The sequence below is a fragment of the Rattus rattus genome, chromosome 4, assembly GCF_011064425.1.
Source record: "Rattus rattus isolate New Zealand chromosome 4, Rrattus_CSIRO_v1, whole genome shotgun sequence".
NCBI classification, from domain to species: domain Eukaryota; kingdom Metazoa; phylum Chordata; class Mammalia; order Rodentia; family Muridae; genus Rattus; species Rattus rattus.
This window is the reverse complement of record NC_046157.1, coordinates 160958029-160968904: the sequence shown is the minus strand read 5'-3', so window position 1 is coordinate 160968904 and position 10876 is coordinate 160958029.

The following is a 10876-nucleotide window of genomic DNA, read 5'->3' as shown; positions in this document are numbered from 1 at the left end:
GGTCTCAGCTGGTCCTCAGGATCATCTGGAATCCTGAAGAAGTCAGCTCCAATGCCAGTGAAGGAATGGACTTGCTAGTGAGGGGAGGGCAAGCAGGGGAAGAACAAAGAGCTTGTCTTTGTTCTTGTCTCTAATAGGCTTCCTACATAGGGTGTGGCCCACATTAAAGGTACGCTTCCCAGCTCAAAAGATCTGGATTAAAGGTGTGTCTTCCTAACGCAGACATCCAGATTAGAAGTGGATCTTCCCATTACGAATTAAGCAGAAGCCCCTCACAGGGGTGCTCCTTCTTTTGGAATCTTAGTTCCAGATGTAGCCAAGTTGAGCAAGAACAGTCCAGTGAGTCACACTCCCCATCCCCGGTGCCTGCATCTGACCAGGCTTTTGACCACATTCTGTACTGTGAAAATAACTCTACGGATTGCATCTTTCTATAAACATTAGTAAAGATGTGTTTCTATTCTCTCAGCTGTTTTAAATTTGTCCCATTCCCCATGAAGTGTCCCTTTTATAATTCATGGAATGAGCCTGCAGAGACAGATTCTACAGAAAGAATCCTTTCCTTTTCCACATTACTTTGTTTATTTATTCACTTTACATCCCAGTTGCTACTCCCCCCATCTTCTTCCCCCTCACATAGGCTCTCCCCTATACCCCTCCACTCCTCCCTTGAGGAGGGAGACACCCCTGGGTTTCTCCCCCACCCTGGACACTAAGACTCTGCACATCCTTTCTCACTGAGGCCAGACCAGGCAGTCAAGCCAGGGGAAAAGATTCCAAGTCAACAGCTTGAGGGACGCCATCACTCTAATTGCTGGGGGACCCACATGACCATGGAGCTGCACATCTGCTACATATGGGCAGAGGACCTAGGTCCAGCTCGCGTATGCGCTTTTTGGTTGGTGGTTCAGTCTTTGAGAGTCCCAAGGGATCCAAGTTCATTGACTCTGTTGGTCTTCCTGTGGAGTTCCTATCCCCTTTGGGGCCCATAGTCCTTCCCCCAACTCTCCCATAAGAGTCCCTGACCTCCATCCAATGTTTGGCTGTGGGTTTCTGCATCTGTTTCAGTCAGCTGCTAGCTAGAGTCTCTCAGAGGACAGTCATGCTAGGCTCTTGTCTGGAAGCATAACAGAATATCATTAATAGTGTCAGGGATCGGTGCTTACCCATGGGATGGGTCTCAAGATGACCCAGTTATTGGTTGGCTATGCCCTCTGTCTCTGCTTCAGCTTTGTCCCTGCATATCTTGCAGACAGGACAAATTTAGGGTCGAAAGTTTTGTGGGTAGATTGGTGTCCTTATCTCTCCACTGGAGATCTTTCCTGGCTATAGGAGGTGGCCTCTTCAGGTTCTATATCCCCACGGCTATGCATCTCAGCCAAAGTCACCCCCATCGACTCCTGGGAGCATACCTACCCCATGTCTCTGTCATGTCCTAGAGATGCCCCCTGTTCTCCCTAGTCCTGCCAGCTGTAGATCTTTATTCACTCTCCTGGCCCTCTGGCTCTCTCTCTTGTTTCTCCCCACATCTGATCCAGAGTGCCCCCCCACCATTCCTCTCCCCATCCCCTCCCCTACACAGTTCCCTCCCTCTGCCTGCTTCCTACAACTATTTTATTCCCCCTTCTAAGTAAGATTCTAGCACTCTTGCTTGGCACTCCCTTCTTGATTAAATTCCTTGGGTCTGTGGAGTGTAGCATGAGCATCCTGTATTTTATGGCTAGAATCCACTTATAAGTGAGTGCATCCATGTCCTTCTGGGTGTGGGTTGCCTCACTCAGAATGATACTTTCTGGTTCCATTCATTTGCCTGCAAAATTCATGATGTCCTTGTCTTAATGGCTGAGTAGTATTCCACTGGGTGAATGAACCAATTTTCTGTATCCATTCTTCGGTACAGAAAGAATTCTTATCATTTACTCTAGAATATTTTTTGAGCAGCTCTTATCTGTGAGGGTGTGGGCTTGGCCCTGCGTCACAGGTGTGACGCTAACGGCCACATTCTCATTGTCATGAAGCTTACAGACCACTTGTCTATTTGTCAGCCAGGAAAAAAAATAAATCATTTCCCTGATTTGAGTAGACTCCATACTGCCCACAGTAATCCCCATATTCTGGTATTCTTGCTCTTACGGAGCCCTGACTTCATTAGAACATTCTAAGAAAAGTTGTGTGCAATTCTGAAACATAGTTTGCTCCGTCTAAAGGAAGCCAGTGCCCTGCTCTGAAGTCACCAGTGAGAAAGTAAGGCACTGAGGCCTTCTGCCTTAGAGCATTATGTAGCCTATGGATGTAATTGACCCATCCTGGAGGCAGATCCTGCATCCCAGCCAAGCCTTCTGGGTCTGGGAACCCTGGCTGACTGCTTACCATGACATCATGATCAGTCCTGAGCCAGAACAATAGCCCAGCCATATGCAAATCTCCAAGCCAGGGAAACTTCATAGGGTGGGAGTCCATCCATGACAGAATGGGGGTTCATTGTTTTAAACTGCTGAGCTTGAGCGCTGGAGAACACATACCCTGTGACTCAGTGGGTGAGAATGAGATCAGTTCTCTGGAGGAAAGGAAGACAATAGTTGGGGCACATAGGTCAAAAGAACCGAAGCAGACGCTTCAGGGATAGAATTCTTAAAAGTGATTTGCTTGTTTTGGAGTGCCAGACTCTCCACCGAGCTTCCTACATATCCTTTTGGGTTAATCTTGGCAATTCAGTTGGATTTAGAAACACTTGGGAGATAGACCTGTAGGCAGGTCTGTGCCTGAATGTGGGGGGCACCACATCATAGACTGGGGACCTAGACCGAAATTTAAAAAAGGTTTTTATAAAGTAACCTGAAGGCAAGCTGAGCACTCACATTCATCTTTCCCTGCTTCAAGACTGGCTGCAACGTGACAGGCTGCTACGCATGCTCCTACCTTGCTTCCCCTGCCGCAACAGGCTGCACCTTCAAACTGTGAGCCAAAATGAACCCATGCTTCCTCGAGTTGCATTTGTCTGGTATTTTGTCCTAGGAAAAGGAAAATAACCAACGAATCAAGGAGCCAAGCATGTTAATATGTGTGAGGTAGTCTTAGCTGAAGCTCCATGTTACTGACAGGCCATGTTGACCACACTCTGGTCTCATGTGCCGTTGTGTATAACAATCAGAAAATTCCAATCAGTCAGCAAGAAATAGTAATAACTCCTGTCTCGTGAGTCAAGGAATTACGAAAGGCTGAGACAGCTGGTCTTCCTGTATTGCAGTGTCTATTGACTTTTCTCCCAATGTTTCCCATTTCGTTGTTCTTATCCCAAAATGATTATGGTCAAAATACAGCACTTTTAAAATTCCCTTATAGCTATTTTGGGGAATAACCCTTAGCCTCTGATACTGCAGTGCCTTAAGGTTCATATTGGGGAAATCAGTAGGTGGTGGCTTCAGAGCTCTTGCTAGGAACCTAGACTCTATAAAATGGACAAGATAGGCTGCATTTGACACTCATTGGATTGTTCTCTCTTGACCATGGGCACAATGTAACCAATTGCTTCAAATTCCTGCTGCTTTGCCTTCCTTCCCATAACTTGAACTCTTCTCTCTTAAGTTGATTTTGTCTTTAAAAAAAATTACAGCAACAGGAAAATAGACTAAAGCAATTGGTATCAGAAGTGGGGCCATGGCTAAGGTAGTTAGTACCAGGAGTGGGACCGTGACAATGATAACCCTGGCAATGTGCTTTATAGGCTCTCGGAAATGTTTCATAGATTAAAAGCCCTAGCATGCTGGAATCAGGGTTTAATGGGTGATTCTCATGGAAAGTTGAGAGATAACAATGCTGAGAGAACCATATACAGAGGAGATCAGGCTCCCAAGGTTTCAGATATGACCAAGGACTGGGTTCAGAGCTGTCTAAATGATATTTTTTGGAATCTGGCTTCATTTTACTCATCAAGGTAAATTTAAAGATATTAGACGAATTTGCTTGGTATATCGAGTTTCAAAACAGATCACCCAGGCAGGTGCTAAGAAAACAGTTGTAATTGTTCAAGAGATCAACAACACTGAAGAGAAACTGGTGCACTGAGACAATAGGACAAAATCCCTCCAGGTAGAGACTCCATCTTGAACTGATGGCAGAACTTGGCAACATCACCCACATGTTACTGGTTTTTCAGGTACAAAAGATACAAGATTAAGAGAGTTAAAGAGGGGTCGAAGAGATAGATGGATCAGTAGTTAAGAGCACTGATTACTCATCCAGAGGTCCTAAGTTCAATTCCCAGCAACCACATGGTGGCTCATAAACATCTCTAGTGGGATCTGATGTCCTCTAGTGGTGTGTCTGAAGACAGAGATGGTATACTTACATAAAATAAATAAATAAAGCTTTAAAAAAGAGGATTAGGGGATACTGATCTACAGTTTTAGAGAGTAGCTAGGACCAGTCAATATGCAATATATATATATATATATATATATATATATATATATATAGAGAGAGAGAGAGAGAGAGAGAGAGAGAGAGAGAGAACCATATGTATGTAACAACGATTAATAAAAATAAAGAGGCCACAGTTTGAAAGAGAACAAGAAGAGATCTATGGTTTGGAGGGAAGAAAAGGAAGGAATAATGTAATTATATTCTAAACTCTAAAAGTAAAAGGAATAGCAGTATATTTGGGTATCTAGTGAATGAAATGTGGAGTTGTGGTGGTTAGTGTTGTAATACTTAGTACCAAATGTCAATTTGACACAGTTTAGAATCTCTTAGGAGAAAAGGCCCTGGGCACACCTGGGAGGAATCATCTAGATTAAGATTAGACTCTGAGAATGGCTGGGAGATAACATCTTGATTAGGTTTATCCATATGGGAAGGCCTGTCCTAATTATAGGTTGGCACAGTTCCTGGGTGGAGATTCTGTACTGCGTGAATTGGAGAAAATGTGCTGAACGTGGGTGTTCATTGCTCTCTGCTTCCTGACTGTGGGCCTATGGGACCAGCTCGTCTAAGCCTCTGGTGCCTTGAGTGCTCCGCCTTGGAGCCAACAGAAACCCTTTCTCCCTTAAGTTGATTTCCTAGAGAATTTCTATCACAGAGAAGAAATTAAGACTTCTGGTCCCAGGTGAGTTTGAGCAAAGGCATCTCCATATCCCCAGAAGGAAAGGAAGCAGTGAATGAACACAAGAGATATTGTGTGAGGTCTGGGAGAGCCTGCTACAGATCTGCACAAGTGACTACCTAATTTGCATGCCACAGCACAGAAGGTAGCTGCAGGGCCTTTTTTAAAGACTGGAAATTATAAACAGGCACAACTGTGAACAACTACTCCCAGTGTCTTGAGAACATGAGTCCTATAGCCTGTATAACCGTATGTACTTGAAAGCAGACTTGGTGATCTCTCCTTCCCTTAAGGCACAAGCAAAGAAATCAAAGAATGTCCTGGGCTGTCTCATTGGAGCAAGGCTGTACCAGGATCTGACAGTCACGCTGGCCTTGAGTGTTGGGTCTTAGATTTTGAATGAATAGACCAGAATTATGATTCTACTCTATGCAGGCAACTGTACTGTCATCAATCAGGGCCATACTTAGGAGCCCAGCCACTGCTGTGATCAGCAAGCCTCCTGGGTGGGCTGTTGATCCCATTTAACAAACTGCTGGAAGGCAAAGGGTACACTTCACACTTGCTTTGTCTTTTCTATTTCTACTTGGTGGTCCTCTGCCCCGCCATTATCCTCAGCATCTTCCCATATGCCTGGACGCTTGTTCCCCAGGGCCTCTGTTCCTAGCAGCTCTGTATTTAGTGGTTTACAGAAACACCAAGAACGGTATATTAGTCTTTTCACAAAGAGAGCCATTAGACCTGGCTCTCCCCTTCTCAACATTGCCTAAGTCCTCAGCTTTGTCTAGTTGGACAAGAGACATCCAGATCCTGCCTGCCAGTCTGGGGAGCATTTCCTCCCAGAGCATCCGGTCACTTTGCTGCCTGGACCAGGCCCAGTGAGTGCATTTACTGTCAGCAAGTCTGAAACGCTCATTCATTCCTTTCACAAATATTTATCAGGCGACTACCGACACTCTTCTAAGCCTTGAGGACAAAGAAAGGAAGGGGAGAGACGAAAATACCCATTCTGACAGTGCACCATGGGACGGTGAGCAATAAATAAAACAGTAAGTGTACTGTGACAGCTCTGCCAGCCTCTTCTCAAAGCTGAGCCAATAGCATTGGGGAACAGAGAGAGGGGCAGAGAGGAAATAAAACCAAACAAGGAGAGGGTGAGAGGAGTTGGTAGAATAGCTAGCATTTTACAGTTGGTTAAAGGAGGGATCTCAGGGACAGAGGGTGACTAGCATGGGGGAATCCCAGGTGGCCAGGACTTGGTGCATGGCTTCAGCTATGTAGTAGCACATGCTACAGGTGACATGGAAGTGTCCTCTGTGGTCCGTCCCAGTTTCAATCCTGTTGCTGTGATAAAAATTCCCCGACAAAAGTATCAAGGGAGCTAGGGCTCTCTTACTTTAGCTTGCACTTCCAGCGTGTAGTGTATCCATAAGAGGAAGTCAGAGGGGCTGGGAGCTGAAGCAATGAGTCACATCCACAGTCGAGAGGGAGAGAAAGAATGCATGTACGGACCCTGCTCCCTTGCCCGGTAGAATGACGTGTGTGACACAGAATATGTCTCTGGCCATAGCTGACTTCTATATGAATGAGATGGACTTGAGGACTCATAAGAGAGAAGCTCAAATGAGTGAAGTCTAAAGTGAGAATGCTAAGAGGTGGGGGTCCCATCCTGGTGCGGAGGCCCCATGAGAACTGGAAGCACATAGACTCCTCCCCGGGCATCCCTGTGCTGCCTCTAGGGTGCAGCCTTCATCCTTACGCCTGTCATGGTGGCTAGACTTCAGATGCACCTAAGTTTCAGCATCGTGATGGAATAGGAGGTAAGAGTGGAGAGGAAGGCCTGGAAGAACGTTTCCTGGAAGTGGCCATTCAGCTTTCGTTTTCATCTCTCTGTTTCTTCTGTTTTCGTCTCTCAGCAGAACTTAGCCATGTGGCCGTGCTTAGCTACAAGGGTACCTGGGGAGGGCTGTTACAGAGTGAGCCTGAGGAACCAGAGGAGGAAGGAGAATAGTATGGGGAGGGGTGGCCACCATTCTTTCTTCTGCTTGTAACGATTTTGGTATCTTTACTGTGGGTCACAGCACAGTGCATCATGGCAGACCCTGAGTGAAGGCGGGGAAGCAGTGATTTCTCCCGGGACTTAGGAACTGGATTCGAACTTGGGCTGAGCTCCTGCTGAAGCTGCAGCTGTGAGTAGGCAGGCTTGAAAGCAGATGTTGACCGTACAGATGTGGGCAGGTAGGCTTGAGAGTGGATGCTGGTTGTTTTGTTGGAGAAATGGAATGTCTTAGACAAGTTTCTCTAGAGGAAAAGAACATTTAGAATAGTGTATTGTGAGTGTGTGTGTGTGTGTGTGTGTGTGTGTGTGTGTGTGTGTGTGTGTGTGTGTGTGTGTGTTGGCATTCTGTCTAAGCTCCACCCCCACAGGTACCTGGCAATAGCCAGGTATGCTCCACCCCATAGTTGCCTGGCAACAGCCAGTTGTGCCTGACACTATATAAGGGGTTGCTTGGCCCCTCCTTGTTCTTGCTCTCTCTGGCCTTTCCTCTTCTTGTGCCCTCTTCCTGTTCCTTCTCTCCCCCATCCCCAACCCCTTCCCCCATGTGCCTATGGCCAGTCTCTCCTCTCTTCTTCTATTCTTCTCTCATTAAACCTCTCCACATGGAACCATGTTGGCTTGGTGTGCTTTGTCTGGGTGCAAACCGAGATTTAAACCGTGTGTGTGTGTGTGTGTGTGTGTGTGTGTGTGTGTGTGTGTGTGTGTGTGTGTGTGTTGTAAGAGGACATTCACTTGATCCCTTTACATAGTAAGGGCTAGACAGCCCAACCATGGCTGTCTGCATACTAGTCTGAGAACTCAAGAAATATTCAGTCTGCAAAGCTAAACGCCCCAGTAGCCCTAGTCTGATGCAGAAGACCAGGAAGAGTCTATTTCTGGACAACTGCTAGTTTTCAGTTCATGCTCAAAGGTCAAAAAAGCTGGAGTCTGGCATCTGTGGAAGACAGAAGCAGCAACAGTAGAAGCAGATGCACTTTCCTGACAGGAGTGGAGGCAGGCATTTTGTTTTTTCCTCAGTCTGTTTTTTACAATAGACAGCCTCACGGGGACTGACTGATGGAGAAGTGGGTGTGAGGATAGCTTTCCGAATTCATCAGGGTTTTGCTGGTTTCCTTTGAATTTTACATTTTTTAGTGTGTATATGGGCAACACAAATCCGACTTGGTATATTTTTCTTTATTCTTCTTCTCTTTAGGTGGGGTGGACGTGGGAGGCCTGGAAAGCAAGTGTGATCAGGGTGCCTTATGTGAAATTCCCAAATAACCAATAAAATATGTCAGGAAAGTTCAGTGTTTTTATTTTAAAAATAACACTTGTTCCTTGGCATGCAGGGGTTGTGGGGGGCCATCTGTGGTAATCAGAAGACAACTTAAGATGCTGCCTAGTGGGTTATACCACATGGTCTTTTCTAAGGAAGGATTTGTGTTCAAAGAGAAGTGGGAAATGCTGCACACTTCGGCTCAATTAACACAGGATAGTAATGTAGAGAACTCAACTTTCTTCAACTTTATTCATAGAAAACGCTCGTTTTATTAAGAGGGTTGAACAAATGTTTTAAAAAACTTACATTATTTTTACTTAAATTTTAACTCAAGCTTTGAGCAGAGAGGAATCTGAGGGCATATTAGCCTACGATACTTCTCATACTTTTGCAGGAATGATTTTGTTGAGTATATTCTTTATATAGAGAGCAAATTAAGGAAAAATAAAGTCCTAGTTAGCGTATCAGGAGGAGGGACCATTGGACCTGGGAAGAGAGACAGCCAATGTTCGTGTGGTCCCTCTGTCGGTTACTTGGGTTTTACAGGAAGCCAGTCACACCTTGAGCAGTGTGACAAGGTGCAGACAGACATCTCTAGGCCTGAGCTCAGTGGCAGAATTCACAGTGGAGCTGGCAAAAGGAATGCACAAGACAGGGCTATAAATTACGGCAGCTGTGTTAATAAGGAGGAAGATCGTGGCTGTCTGAGATCACCCTGGAGACTAATAGAGGCTGTGGCTGGTGAGAACGGGGACCACGGAAGCCCATGCTTCCTGGTTAGGTGAAGATGTTGTCATGGATTCGGTGTGGCTGGTGTTCTGATTGGCTGGGTTCTTCAGAAATGCAGACTCCTGTGTTCATCACTGACACTGCTGGTGATAAACATAAGCTTTGCACCCTGGTGATTACGACCCTGTTGTCCAAGGAAGACTATCCAAAATCTGAGTTTGTCGTGCATATATTCTATTAACATGAATAACAGGGAAAGGAATCTGCTTTCAGAAATCAGTAGCTATGGTAGCTATGCACAGATGTCCATCATTTTATTTAATAAGAAAAGGTTTCTTTGTCATACAAGGGTCAGAATCCTCCGTCTTAGAATGTACCCTTTAGGAAAAGGATGGGAATACCAGAGCACAGGCACCGTGAGTGGATTCCGAGTTAATCTCTCTCTCTCTCTCTCTCTCTCTCTCTCTCTCTCTCTCTCTCTCTCTCTCTCTCTCTCTCTCCCTCCCTCTCTCTCTCTCTCTTTCTTCTCTGTTCAATGGATCATTATCTATCTATCTATCTATCTATCTATCTATCTATCATCTATCTATCTATCTATCTATCTATCATCTATCTATCTATCTATCATCTGTCTGTCTTCCTTTTCTTGTCAATGGATCATTATCTATCTATCTATCTATCTATCTATCTATCTATCTATCATCTATCTATCTATCTATCTATCATCTATCTATCTATCTATCATCTGTCTGTCTTCCTTTTCTTGTCAGCTGCACAACTCAATTTTTAAATAAGTGTTAATTTTTGCTTCTTCCACCATAAGAAAGAAGTCTTTGATAAAGAGGGACACAGAGGTTTAAATAGGAACCCTGTGCACTAATGGCCTCAATACCTCATTGGGGAATTCTGTTTTATAACACACACACTAAGGGGATAAAGTAGAGATAAATGGTAGCGCTCTTGTATGTGAGAGACTCTGTATGCTCTTCCTAGCATCACAGAAAACATAGAAACACACACACACACACACACACACACACACACACACACACATGCACACACACACACGCACACACCAGTGATTGGGAAGACAGAAGAGAGTAGAAGATCCTTCTGCGGCTCAAAGATGTGACTGCTAGCCTTCTGCTAGGCAGTCCTGCTGGCTGTTGAGTTGTCTTAGGTTTCCATAGCTGTAAGAATGTATGTGAAGAAACACTGTGCTTGATTGTGAATATCAAGTAACACACACACACACACACACACACACACACACAGAGAGAGAGAGAGAGAGAGAGAGAATATTTTGTAGTTTGTATTATTAACAGGAGATTTTCTTCAGTTAAGAATTTATCGTTTGTCACAGACAAGATCATGTTTAGGCGAGATGTTTAAATGTGTACCCTCTAGTTATACACTTTTTTTCTTTTTTGATCTTGGTAAAGGTTTGTGTCTAAAGGACTCCTTCCGGGAGCGTTAATCAATAATGCTGTCTACTTTTTATCGAGCACTTAGCAAGCACCATTGGGCTAAGCATACACCGTCGCAATGAATTCCCTCAGCAGCTCAGAAACTAGACAGCATTATTTCTAGTTTACTTGGGAGGATGAAGGCTCAGGGGAGCCATATGCTTAACTCACAGTGCTAGGCAGCAAGAGGCAGTGTTTGAACCCAGATAATAGGAGAAGGTGAGGGTTCTACCTGACAAGTAGAGTCGGGCTCAAGTTCC